Raw genomic sequence first — 13922 nt, 5'->3', positions numbered from 1 at the left:
TTGCTGCTGACTAAGGAGCCAGGTATATCACGGTCACAAAATTCCCCCCAAAGTAGATCTTTTCCTGCTTAAATAGTTTCTACTTGGTACCTGTCCTCCCTTATCTCTTCCTTTCTCACAAGAAAAATTCAATTTAGCAAACATGAGGTGAATTTTACAGAAATGGTGAAGTACTGGCTATGTAGTCAAATGTGTGTTTGGGTATTTGGCAGTTGGAAGACCAATGTTCTATTCCCTCCTCTGCCATATACTTCTCATGTGACCTTGGGCATGTCCTTTACAGCTAGATGTTAAAAGGTATTTAAGTGCCCAAAAAAGCAGATAGTTGCCTGGACTGGAGTTAGGCACCTATGCGTTTTTGAAAATCGCACTAGATGCTCATCTGCATCCAGAGGGGCTGGAACTAGGGGTGCTGCCACACCACCAGGGTTGAAGTAGTAATTACAGCCACCAAATACATGGTTTCCATCATCAGCACCCCCACTATAAAAATTGTTCCAGCACTCCTAGCTGGATCTTTAAAAATCTGGCCCTTGGTCTCTGTGCCTCAGTTTTCGCTGTGTAAAATGGGACTAATAATACACCCCTTCCTTACTGTGTTGTGAGGATAAATACGTTAAGGACAACGAGGTGCTCAGATACTTTGGTAATGGGGGCCACACAGTACCCAGTGATATATAGTTTTATCTATTATATAATGGGAGGTGAGTGTGGGGGTGGGGTCAGTTTTGTTTCTGGGCCATGTTGTCTCTCTCTGTAAGCAATGTCTTTGTTATTTTTTGTAAGGCACCCAGACACAGGACACCCTAAAACACAAACATATGTCCTGATCCTGTGAACACTTACCCTGCTTAGCTTCACTCCCTGGCGTGAGCAGTCCCACTGAAGTCCTAGGACCACTCAAATGACTCAGGCTAAGCACATGCTTAATTGTTTGCAGGAACAGGGCCTCATTCTAATCATGTATTAAAAACTGCCCTCAGAGCACTGACTCCCCAGTATGTATGTTACATGCAGTAGATTCAGCCTTGCAGACTAGAGGGGCTATGATTATAATTTTAAAGCATGTATTTATCCTTGTGAGTTGTGTTCAAGGTTTGAAAGGTGGCCCAAGCGTCAAACAGCAAGTAGTTTTCTGTGTGAATTCGGTACAGAAAAGTTGCCTTTGTAAATATAAAGTAGTGTTCCCTTACATTTCTCCAAACCTTTGCTGCTGCTGCAGCCAGATCTGCCACGTGTCATGCATCTCACCTGATACTCGTGAATTTGGCTTCTCTTTCTCTGTCCTGCCTGCTTTGGTGGTCAAGTGTCATTTCTGAGCGAGACCCATACAGCAGTCTCTAACAGCCCAGGAAATCATGAGTTTTAGCCCCATCTTTTCCACTGGCTGCTGTTAATAGTTCTGTGAAATTCACAACCCTTCTTATTGTAGTAGGAGGAACCAAACATCTAACCACAGTTATTAACCAAAGACTCATACCCAGAGAACTGAGAGACTGCACAAAGTCACTTCAAGCAAACCCAGGGCTAGAGCCCAGGCCTCTCATAAGAGGGATCTCAGTCCCAGCCATCTTGGCACACTGCCTTTTAGAATAATTGAGCCAAATGATATGCTTGAATGTGTGTCTCTAACCACTTGACCATACGCTACTCCCAGTGCCAGGAACAGATCCCAGGAATTCTGATACCCAATATTTCATTTCTGTCTCATTAATAGTTGTGTAACTCACTACTACAACAACACTGCATAACACAAAGGGAATATCATTAGTATGTTATCAGATGGTCAAAGACTGTATCCTAAAGCCTGCAAACTGAGGTTTTATAGGTCACCTTAATTCTGGTATTTCCTAATGCTTGGGTGCTTCACTTTGCAACCTCCGTGTTCTTTTAATATCGTATATCTACCATTGAGAGAGACAAAGTAGGTGAAATAATATATTTTATTGGACCAACTTCTGTTTGTAGAAGAGACAAGCTTTTGAACTTCAGAGAGGTCTTCAGGTCTGGAGAAAGTGTCTATCACTGACAAATGGGACTGCCTCTTCCATTAGGGTGAGGACCCTGTAATAATTGTCATTGTTGAAATGCTTTTATATTTCAAAACTTTGCATTTTGAAGTGATTTGGGATGTTGAGTTAGGGTCGGTTTTATTACAGTTATATTTTGAGTCTTTGCTTTCTTGTTAATGAAGTCCATGCCTGGTGTTAATGTCTTGTAAATTCCGGCCATCATTGTGCCTTTCTTTTTAGAAGTCCAATTAACTGATTTGTGTAAGACATCTGCAAAAAGGAAAGTCTTCACAATTCAATGGAGATTGTAAACAAAGAGGGAGTGGGGAGAATCTGTACCTGGCTTAGTGTTAAAATATGAAAACTTGGTAACTGAAGCCACAGTGAACATGCTTACCACAAACATAAGCAGGACAAAGCAGACATTTATTGCCTCCATCAGCACTAATGCAGAGTCCCCTCGGCTATTCCTTTAATCCATAAAGCTTCCTGGTAGATCCAAGATGTGAGGCCTTTCTGTAATTACTTGGCAAGAGAAAGGGTCCAGAACTTCTCTGCAAATACAATTAAGTTGTCAAAGACAAATACCGTATTTGAATTAAAACTATAAATCTGTCATCTGTACCTACTCTACATCAAATAGCAGGAAAAGAAGCCCTCCCATCTAACTAACAGCCTTAATTACCAGAGCACTGCAGCCTTTGAGCATGACAGGGCTGATGACAGTTGACCTCGTACGCCAATCAAAGAGTGGGATCAACTTGATATATGAGAATTACTGCCTGAAGTATCGTAGCAAAGAGAGCAGGGCCAAGATGGGAAATTAAGTGCCTACCACACTTTGGCATTATACAAATAAACAATAACCACCTTTGTTTGGATCCATTTATATTAGAATGAGCAACATTCTGAAGGCTGCAGTGTGATGAAGTCCAATGTTACATAGTAATAGCCATTCCTTATCATCTCTATCCAGACACAAATACACAGAAAGAGCATATCGCTGGGTCTTGCTCCCACTCCTGCATTGGTACTAGTACAGCTGCACTATGGATAGCAACAGTAGAAGCCCTACTCAGAGCAGTTCTAGGCAGCATAATGGTTAAAATGCCAGTGATCACTGGAGGCCCGTCTCTGCTAGCAGATATGAGTGAGTTATAAGCAGCTAAAGTTATTGGAATTTCCTCTTTCATAGTGGTCAGGTTCCCGGTGAGTCAAACTGTGTGGCCGTTGTATTATTATTAGTGAATTCACAAGTGGTACAGTAAAGATGGAAACAAGTTCAAAATACAAAGTAAGGAGATAAAAAAGCAGAGGCAAAAAAGAAAAAATGTCAAAAGGGCTTAGGTAGAGATCACATATTCTAGCCTTTCAATCACCAGCATAGAGTGTGTTCAGCTTTTGTATGTACTTTTACATCAGGGAATTATGTATAGTAATCGCTCCAAACTAGGTGTATTTGAAGATGGCACACAGGGCTGGTCTACACTACGGGGGGAAATCGATCTAAGATACGCAACTTCAGCTACGTGAATAACGTAGCTGAAGTCGAAGTATCTTATATCGAATTACCTACCGTCCTAACGGCGCGGGATCGATGTCCGCGGCTCCCCATGTCGACTCCGCTACCGCCGTTCGGGTTGGTGGAGTTCCGGAGTCGACAGGAGCGCGTTCGGGGATCGATATATCGCATCTAGATGAGATGCGATATATCGATCCTCGAGAAATCGATTGCTACCCGCTGATACGGTGAGTAGTGAAGACGTACCCTTAGTTTGTCAAATTGCCATGTGAGATCACTTCATTATCCCAGGTTTTCTAGGACATCTCTGCAATATCCTTTTCTTTCTTAAAAAAAACCACAAAAACAAAAACAAAAAAACAGGAGTACTTGTGACACCTTAGAGACTAACAATTTATTCGAGCATAAGCTTTTGTGGGCTACAGCCCACTTCATCGGATGCATAGAATGGAACATATAGTGAGGAGATATATATACACATACGGAACATGAAAAGGTGGAAGTAGCCAAATCAATTCTAAGAGGCTAATTAATTAAGATGAGCTATTATCAGCAGGAGAAAAAAACTTTTGTAGTGATAATCAAGATGGCCCATTTAAGACAGTTGACAAGAAGGTGTGAGGATACTTAACATGGGGAAATAGATTCAATCTGTGTAATAACTCTTTCTGACATTCCTGATTGCTTTTCAGCTCTCTTTAATTCACCCTGATGCTCTCCAATGGATGCTTACTGATGGATAATGTTGGGTATTTACTACCCCAGACTAATGTAGTCAGTCACAGAGAGAGAGCAGTATATGCCCCCGATGAAACCCACATGAAGTAAAATACAGCACGTCAGTGGTATAGCACAGAATCTGTTTGCTAATAATACACTTTTTGGAAAAGCCTTTAACATCACTGGAAAAGTATCATGAATTTCTATAAGAAACTGCAGGCTAGGTAATAGGCTCAGAATATCTCTAAGTGAAGATGATTTATAAAAAAATTTGCAGCATATAAATATACTGAAATTCACATGGTAGTAAGTTACCTATAGACTAGGTTGAAACAAGTCACAGAAAATGCACATATAAGGTCAAATTTTCAAAAGCAACCTCTACATTTGCACAAAAACTAAGAGTTGTGAGCACAAATTGCTTTTGCATATGTAAAATCAGGTACTCTAAATATTACATTCCTATATTATAATATACATGTAGTGTTGCTACACTGTATCATATTATACATGTACATATGTTTGTCTCTACATTTATATCTATACATTGTGGGAAGGGGCACATATGCAAGAATTTAATATTATTCATGAAAGTGAACATGCTTCCCACAAACACAGGATGGTGATGGTGAAATTTAGTATAAAAGTACCTGAAAAGTATCCAAATGGCAGAAGAGTGATACAAGGCCCACTTTGACCCTGTGAGTCTTCCAAATTGTACCCAAGTGGATTACCATCATGTCAGAACGTGAACATGTGGAAAAAATGTGGCTGTGAAAGATATGACGACAGTTCTCTGTCCTTCATATATTCATCAATAGGTGCCCTGTTCATCTGTTATGTATTTAGCCATTTTTTTATTAACAGTGCTGGAGATGGGCTAGCAGGTAAGTGTTACACTACATAATCATCTGCTGAGGGATTCCACATATCAACAACCATATGTTAAAAGGACAGGAGAAGCTGAGAGGAGAAATGTGGCAAGAACCAGAAACTATGAGGTAAAGTGCTGAGACTGTTGTAGGAATTATAGACACAGGAGTTCTCTCCACTATTTGAGCTAAAGGAGATGCTTCTTTAGCGTGACAAGCAGGAGGGCATGTTGTGAACCAAAAGTTCTTGGGTGAGATTCTGAACTCACTGAAGTGACTGGGATGTTGCCATTGAATTTTAAAGGGCCAGGATTTCACCCTTTGAGTTTATATTTGGTTGATGCTGTATATGACTAAGGCCTGGGCTACACTAGCTGGGGGTGGGAGGGGGGTTTGAACTAAGCTATGCAACTTTAGCTGCGCTATTCGCATAGCTGAAGTTGAAGTATCTTAGTTTGACTTACCTGGTCATCCTCATGGTGGCGAGTCGACTGCCGCAGCTCCCCCGTCGACTCCGCTTACTCCTCCTGCTGAGGTGGAGTACGAGCGTCGATTCATGGATCGATTTATTGCGTCCAGATGAGACGCGATAAATCAATCCCCAATACATCAAACACTATCCGCCGATCCGGCGGGTAGTATAGACATACCCTGAGTATGGCATTTGGGTTTACATAACCACAAGTTGCCACAAAGCGAGACTGTAATATTAAAAACAATCTGTTTCCAATAGTATAACAGCTTGAATGGAATTCGAACCTGGAAATTATGCAACTGATTGTACATTCAGAGCACTAGATAGATAGATAGATAGATAGATAGATAGATGCTATGCATCAGATGGACCAGTTCCTCAGTTGATGTAAATGGGCATAATTCCGTATATTGCAACCAGGCCAATTATATCAGCCAAGGATCTGGCCCCAAGATAACAATACATAGCATTAGCAAGATGTAAGCTCTCTACATTCAAAGCACAGCCGCCTCCTCCATAAGATAAAGAAGTAGTTGCTATATCTATAATGCTTAGAACATAGTCTCAAAACTTTTCTTTATATTGACTGGATGCTGGATCTTTTCAGCCTCTCCTGTCCTTTTAATATATCACTGTTGATAGGTAGAATTGATCAGTAGATACTTACCTACCTAACATCTCCAGAGCACCTATTAAAAATGCCTAAATATATAACAGATGAACACAGAACCTATTGATGAATAAGTGAAGGGCACAGATTTGCCATCATATTCTTCACAATCAAGTTTTTTCATTTGCTCATGTGCAGTATAATTCACTTCTGACATGATGATAATGCACTTGGGTACAATTTGGGAGAACCACAACTTCAAAGTAAACCTTATATCTTTCTTCCTATATGTGGACTCTTGAGTTTTCCTCTATCTGTCACACAGCTCCAATGTGCTTTTCTACTTTGATTCATAATCACAGAATTGTAGGACTGGAAGGGACCTCGAGAGGTCATCTAGTCCAGCCCCCTGCACTCAAGGCAGGACTAAGTATTATCTAGACCATCCCTGACAGATGTTTGTCTAATCTGCTCTTAAAAATCTCCAATGATGGAGATTCCACAATCTCCCTAGGCAATTTATTCCAGTGCTTAACCACCCTGACAGTTAGGAAGTTTTTCCTAATGTCCAACCTAAATTGTTCTGGCTGCAATTTAAGCCCATTGCCTATCCTCAGAGGTTAAAGAGAACAATTTTTCTCCCTCCTTCTTTTAGCAACCTTTTATGTACTTGAAAACTTATGTCCCCCCTCAGTCTTCTCATGAATCATGAATATTTATTAATGCATATTTGCTCCTCTTGACTCTCCCTTAAATGTATTACATTTAAATGCAGAAATAATCATATACATTGCTAGATGAAGGAGAGCTGGAATAACTTCTGAGTGGAGAAAGAAAACAGTCATGTGTTCTTTACAGGAAGAAATCTAGCTCCACTGAGAAGCGGGTAATAATCTCCACAGGTGTGCATGAAACTTTATACTTCTACATGTGTGTGCTCGCACTTTTTGTGCACAAATGCCTCTGTACACAGATAATAGAATTTAGTTGGGCACTGAGATGATTATATTTAAATATAATTTACATATGCAAAATATATTGCCTACATGTTCAGGCATTAAGTGAACTAAAAATGCGTTCGCAGGTGATTACATCTGCAAAGTTGTGTAAAAACAACTGGAGAACAGGTTGAGACACCACTGAATTTCAGTCCCAATAATGTTTGCATGCTGTGGGGACAGGTACAAATTAGAAATACTTTTGATTTTATGAATATAGATGTGTATAAGAATATTCTGTGCTACTGTGTACATAAACACTGTATGTGTTTCAGTAAGATGTAAATGTTCTCCAGCATAAATTAAGTCCATCCCTAACTGCATCCAAGAGCTGTCTAGTATTATTCACACTTTATATGGTATTCTTTCATACAGAATTACAGTTGCTGAACTGCCATGTTTGTTTTCCATTTGCCTTACGGAAAAAATTCAGATATATGTAATTACTAAAGGTCATAAATGCCCTGTAGAGTATTAAAGGTGGTGCTGGTGATGGTGGTGAGGTGGAAACAGAAAAATTATACAGAGGATGTGAGACAAGAAAATCTAAGATAGTGAAAAAGGGACTGGAATTTTGAAAAGAGCATTCTTCTTTATCACTGTGAGTGCATTCCTACATGCTTCACATGGTGTGTGTGTGTATACACACACACACATATAAAGGAAACCAGGGCTCTGTTTTTGTTTCTTGCTGTTGCTGCAAAGACACCTCCAAGTTAAGGATTTGTACAGATCCAGAAGATTAAAATAAGGCCAAATATGAGCACTCTTCCATAAAGTAACTGAAGAGATCAAGTCTAGACTCCAAAAGGCAAACATTTTTGATGAAAGACAAGGATTTTGGAGGTCAGGCTTGACCAGTGTTTCTCAAACTTGGGATGCCGCTTTTGTAGGGAAAGCCCTTGACGGGCCGGGCCAGTTTGTTTACCTGCCCCATCTGCAGGTCCGGCTGGATCGTAGCTCCCACTGGCCACGGTTCACCGCTGCAGGCCAATGGGAGCTACTGGAAGTGGCGGCCAGTACGTCCCTCGGCTTGCGCTGCTTCCAGCAGCTCCCATTGGCCTGGAGCAGCGTACTGCGGCCAGTGGGAACCGCGATCGGCCAGACCTGCGGACGGAGCAGGTAAACAAACTGTCCCAGCCCACTAGGGGCTTTCCCAACACAAGCAGCGGCTCCAGTTTAAGAAACACTGGGCTTGACAGAGAAGCTGAAACATTTTGGCCTTTCAACTCTTCTTTTGGTAGATACATGTACTCAGCACTGGTAGAGCTCCCCCTCTGGCTAGACACTCCCCAAGCTGTTTGGGGCCCATCTCATTGAGTCCATATGCTTTGAGCTTCCTGAATCTGAGCATAGTCCGGCACTGCCCCTAGCTTGGGGTCCCTAAGCACACTCTCAGGATACAGATCTTCTCTCTAGTACCCACTTCTGAGAGCTGGGACCCTGTGGTCCAGCTGTTTAGCTTATGTTACCAGTGTTGGCACCTCAGACTAATCTGTAGCCTAAACACACCCTTTGCCAGAACTCCAACCATGTGGACACTCTAGGCTTACAGTTTAAGTCCTCGGGACAAGTGACAGTGAAAGCCAGACAGACGAAATAGACTTTGCACAGGATTCTAAACACAATTTATTCTTTACTTATTAGCACAAAAAATACATAGATCTAGATAAATAAACACACCTATATGCATTTAATTGCCTTAATTTCCTCACCACTCTGGAGAGTTCTTTGGATTTGGACAGAGTCCTCTGGCCTGCCTAGGATTCTTCTCCTCATAGCTTCTCTTTAAAAAGATGGAGCCTCTTTTGGTCAGCTAGCTCTCTCTGACCTGACCTGGTCCTGCAGTTAAAGTGGATCCCTGCTACAAAAGCATGTCTCTCTCTTCCTCTCTACCACCCAAAGCTTCCTGCATGCTGCTCTCTGAGTCCCTCAAGTTTATATACCCCTCTATTAACACCTGGTTGCTTTGTTCTGCTATTGGTCATTTTCCACTCTCCATTTCACTAGGCTCCTGCAAAGAAACTTGGTTGAACTGGTTTCTCAGCTCAATCTCCTTAGCATATCCATCACTCGATCAGAGCAGTCAGTCATCAAGGTTAACAACTCTCCTCCATTGTCCCTGTTCTGGTAGGAATGGACTATAGTCCCCATCAACAAATGGTGGATTCTACTGTTAGAGGCATTCCATGATATAACATCCTAACATCAACCAGAATTCATATGCTGTACATTGACAGATTCCCCATATCATCACAGTGTTTAAGTGCCTTCTCTTTGGGATCACCATAGTATCTGAGATGTACCATGGCATCATATTTCTGATCTGCATGGCATAGAAGTAATTTCTGATGTTCTAGGGAACTCAGACAAAAATGATCAGCCCTATAGAGAGTGCTTAATGTTCAGTAGTGTGACAAAGAAAGGGACCTTAAATTGAACAGGAAAAAATGCCATACAACAAAAGCCACTTTACTGTTCTCCTTTAAAATTCTCCTTAGAACTCTCCTTTGCCTTGATACCTACACAAACCTTGATAATAGTTAGGCTACTGGATTGCTGAGACCACTGTTGACCAATGTTATCTCATTGTTTCCTTATACTTCCCAATCAGTCTTTCTGAATCCACCTGTTGTCTTTTCTCTTATATTTAGATTGTAAGCTCTGTGAGGCAGGTACTATCTTTTTGATCTATGTTTGTACAGAACCTAGCACAATGCGGTCCTGGTTCATGGCTGGAGCTCCTAAGTGCTATCACAGTACAAATAAAAACAACAACAATTGGGCTAAATGAGATTCTAATTATGTAGGACACCTACTTGCTGACAGAAGTGTTTGACCAGAGGCAAGGAAGGTGGAGAAAACTGTACAAATGTAAAGACCCCTCAAACAAAAAATGAAGCTCTGGAATCTCTTCCCAAGATTCATGAGCATGTTAATACATCTCAGGCAATTCATCTTTAATTTGGCAAAAGTAAGTGATGCCCTCAGACTGCTCTTTGAGGACAGTTTAAAATGGTGCTGAGATCAATGGCAAGATTGGTTTTGGGAATTAAACAGGCTTACCGTAGAAGTAGATTTAGTGAAATATTTTGAGATTAACCAGAGTCTAAGATCTCAGTCATGCAAGTTCACCTGGGCTGGGGGCTGTCCTAGAAGACCAACCTCTAACAGCCTGTGCTTCCAAAGCTCTGACTAAAGCACAACAAAACAATTCATTTTACTATCATATTCTTCATAAGCAGCAAAGTTACATGAGAATCCTGAAAGATCCAATCCTATTCCCACCAAAGTCAACAGGAGATTTATCTCTGCCTTCACTTGGAACAGAATGAAGATTCAGCTAAAGAACTTTGTTTCCCTAGCAATGGTGAATCATTGGGCTAAAATAGGAGGGATGAAAACTTCCACCTAAAACTCCAGACAAGCCTTTGGGGAGGTTTAGCAAAACCTCAGTTATCCTTTTCCTTCCTTGTATTTAAAATTGTGTCTATTCCTGCACTTTCTGGTTGTGCCTGAGAATGGAAGCACAGATATTGACACAAAGGATTTTCTGCAGGTATTTCTAGCTCAAACAGAAGTCTTATTGAAAAAAGGCTATGGCCCAGACCCTCAAAAGATATGTAGGCTTCTAACTTCCAAAGGAGGATCTGGGTCTACATGCATGAGGTTTCTAGTATAGTTTTTGTACATTCAAGAGAGGTGTATGATTTGGGTACATTTCAGAAAAGCAGCCAAACATTCATTTATCCAACCCAAGCATCAGAAGCCTTTTATGTTCACTCATCACTATCTTTTCTTCCACTCTGCTACCCTCTCTACAATTTTAATCAGTTTTACCTGTATGATGGGACAAATCTTGCACCAGTTCTCCTCCTCTGTAGCCAGAAAGAAACAAGAACTATGAAGCCTGTGCATGAAGTATGTGAGCTTCAGAGGTCCTGTTCTGAATTCATCACAGGAAGTCTTTCCCCAAAAAGTTCCTCTTAGGTTCTTCTTCAGTTCTTGATAGAATTCAATTGTTCAGGGTGATATTACTTGAGGACACAAAAGACTGAAAGAGAGTTAATCAGCAAATATAGGGGTAAGGGTCGCTCTCAGAGATGGAGATCGCAAATGCTATATCAACACTAAGGAGCTGTGGAAATCAAGTAAGCCAATTGAAAGCATGGTGAACTAAAGGAAAATGCAAAGGTATCTGTCTGTACATTCCAAAAGATCAGTTAAACCAGGAAACTGCTTCAGTATCTCCTCTAATCAGACCCACCTGTTCTGAGGAACCTGGGAATACTCTGAGTGAATGCATTCATAAGATCAAGTACTCTTTTATACCTGTAGTCAAGGTGTCAGATCTTACTTTAACAGATTTCTAGCTTCAAAGGCCAGAATTTGAATCAGTCTTTGTGAGAGAAGGCTCTAGTCATCTCATCTCCATTTAATTCTGAACACTTATAACAGAGCAAATATTAGGTGCAATCAGACTCAAATAGAATGTGAATGTCACTACTTTGTCAGGAACTATGGGCTTCAATTCCCTCAGCTGAGCATGGGTCTAGCTGGCTGAGCCCTCAAGTTGGTTAATTAGCCCAGCAGGCTGTGGAAGAATCACCTGATTTGCCAGCTCACCTGATTGGCCACAAAGAGCCAACAGGTCTGCATTTAAGCTCAGCAGCAGGAGCAGCTTATTAGCTGCCCAGTTTTTGTGCCTATAGCTGTGTTCTCTCTCATGTGTGCCTTGTTCACAGCTTTGCTTCCCTTGTCTGGTTTCTCACTCTAACTACTAGGTTAGAATGCCTACATCCTGGTCCTTACAAAGTGATCTAGGATTTCGCTCTGCCCTTGGTTTTTTCCCTTCTTAATGGGCTTCTAGACAATAAAATATTATTCAGTACTTGACCAAAGTACATAGCTCTAGCTGACAGTTAGTCTTTCTTCCACATTGATATTATATTGAGAGTAAAGGCTATTTGATATAATAAATCCTGATTAAGTAGCCATTCCATACAGGGAATGGCAGCAGAACTGAACTAATGGGTCAAGTTTATCTGCTCTAGTTCTTGCTCCTTGCACTGGGAGTGGCACAAAGGGACTACAAGCTAGCTGTAGGGTTCAGAATTCCCCCCATGGGCTAGAACTGGTTCTTCTACCAACCACTTCCACACTGGTGCTTTAGGCTGCTCCAACAGGGGACAGGACAGCTACAGAATCCAAGAGCATAACCAGCTCCCTGATGGCATCTCCTAAGGATGAAGTACATCTTGACTCAGGCAAGAATTTGGCAATGAGTATGCAAGAGACTGGAGGAGGGTCAGATCAAAGCAATCTAGGGCCCTAGGCACAGTGTGACCTAAGAACCTTTTGATTCCAACTGGCAGAGGGTCCTAAGGTATGTAGGGATACAAGGATCTCCTGAGTTCACCAGAAGAATATCATGTAAGGTCTCTAATGAAAGCCCGTGTCACACTTGTCATCATAACCATTGTGAGATGTCTGTATGGGAAAGTATTTGAGAATTTACATATACATATTAAAAATTATGTTCTCTAGGTCTGTAGTTAAAAGCAGGTCACTCAAAGATAGCGTGTCTTGAGACAAACAAAGGATAGGAGACATTAATCTCCAGGGTGGACCATTGTGTATCGTATGTCATATAATAGAAGTCTATTAGAGAGACAAGGTGGGCACAGGTACTGGAACTAGAGGTGCTAGGGGTGCTGCTGCACCCCCTGGCTTGAAGTAATAATAACAACCCATATATATGGTTGCCGCCTTCAGCACCGCCACTATAAAAATTGTTCTAGCACCACAGAAGGTGGGTGAGGTAATATCTTTTATTGGACCAACTTCTGTTGATGAGAGAGACAAGCATTAGCACTTCTCTCTCTCACAAACAGACAGTCTAACAAAAAATATTGCCACATCCACCTTGTCTCTCTAATATTCTGGGACCAACAAGGCTATAACAACACTGCATACAGTAGTAGTCTATTAGTATTCTACGTCACATGCTAATGAAGAGCTGGTGGAGACTTCAGAAGGAAATTAACAGGAAGTGATAAACAGCTAAGGGGCGGCGCTATTTTAAGGTGAACATCAAAGGTCTATTCTGGCATATTTGAGGGAGAAGAAAGACGCTGTCAGCAGTGGGCTTGATCTTATGACAAAGGGTCTCAATCAAACTAGTTGAAAACACTGGGGAAAGAACTTCGGGTAAGCTCTTGCAGGAGATAGGGGAAGGCCTTGTTAGTTAAGTTTAGTATCTAGAAAGTGTGTCATGATGTTCTTTTATATGTAACCATTTGTTCTCATATCTCAGATTGGTTTTTATTTAAATCTCTAGTCCAGGGATTGGAAACCTTTGGCATGCGGCCCATCAGGGAAATCTGCTGGTGGGCTGGGACAGTTTTGTTTACCTGCAGCGTCCACAGGTTCGGCTGATTGCAGCTCCCACTGGCTGCGGTTTGCCATTCCAGGCCAATGGGGGCTGTGGGAAGCGGTGTGGGCTGAGGGATGTGCTGGCCGCTGCTTCCTGCAGCCCCCATTGGCCTGGAATGGCGAACCCTGGCCAGTGGGAGCTGCGATTGGCCGAACCTGCTGATGCTGCAGGTAAACAAACCACCCTGGGCCACCAGCAGATTTCCCTGACAGGCTGTGTGCCAAAGGTTGCCAATCCCTGCTCTAGTCTTTCTTAAATAAATTTCCTTTTGTTTTAC

At 41.6% G+C, this 13922-nt stretch overlaps 1 long non-coding RNA gene across 5 annotated transcripts in view; it reads right to left on the bottom strand.

Annotated features, from left to right (window-relative positions):
* Nucleotides 1–11647, bottom strand: part of LOC120407499 — a 45085-nt gene extending 33438 nt beyond the window's left edge. For 3 of the 5 annotated variants that reach the window (XR_005600059.1, XR_005600063.1, XR_005600062.1), the window contains exons 1-3: nucleotides 11477–11647; nucleotides 11050–11263; nucleotides 2410–2566 (exon numbers count right to left, since the gene is read on the bottom strand). This is a non-coding gene — a long non-coding RNA (uncharacterized LOC120407499). Of the gene's footprint in view, nucleotides 1–1588; nucleotides 2283–2409; nucleotides 2567–11049; nucleotides 11264–11476 lie in introns of those variants that run through there. The other 2 variants (XR_005600061.1, XR_005600058.1) reach the window with 2 other exon arrangements.
* Nucleotides 11648–13922: the final 2275 nt, after the last annotated feature.

Source organism: Mauremys reevesii, linkage group 6 (assembly GCF_016161935.1).
Source record: "Mauremys reevesii isolate NIE-2019 linkage group 6, ASM1616193v1, whole genome shotgun sequence".
Taxonomy (NCBI): Eukaryota; Metazoa; Chordata; order Testudines; family Geoemydidae; genus Mauremys; species Mauremys reevesii.
This window is presented reverse-complemented; position numbering and strand designations above follow the sequence as displayed.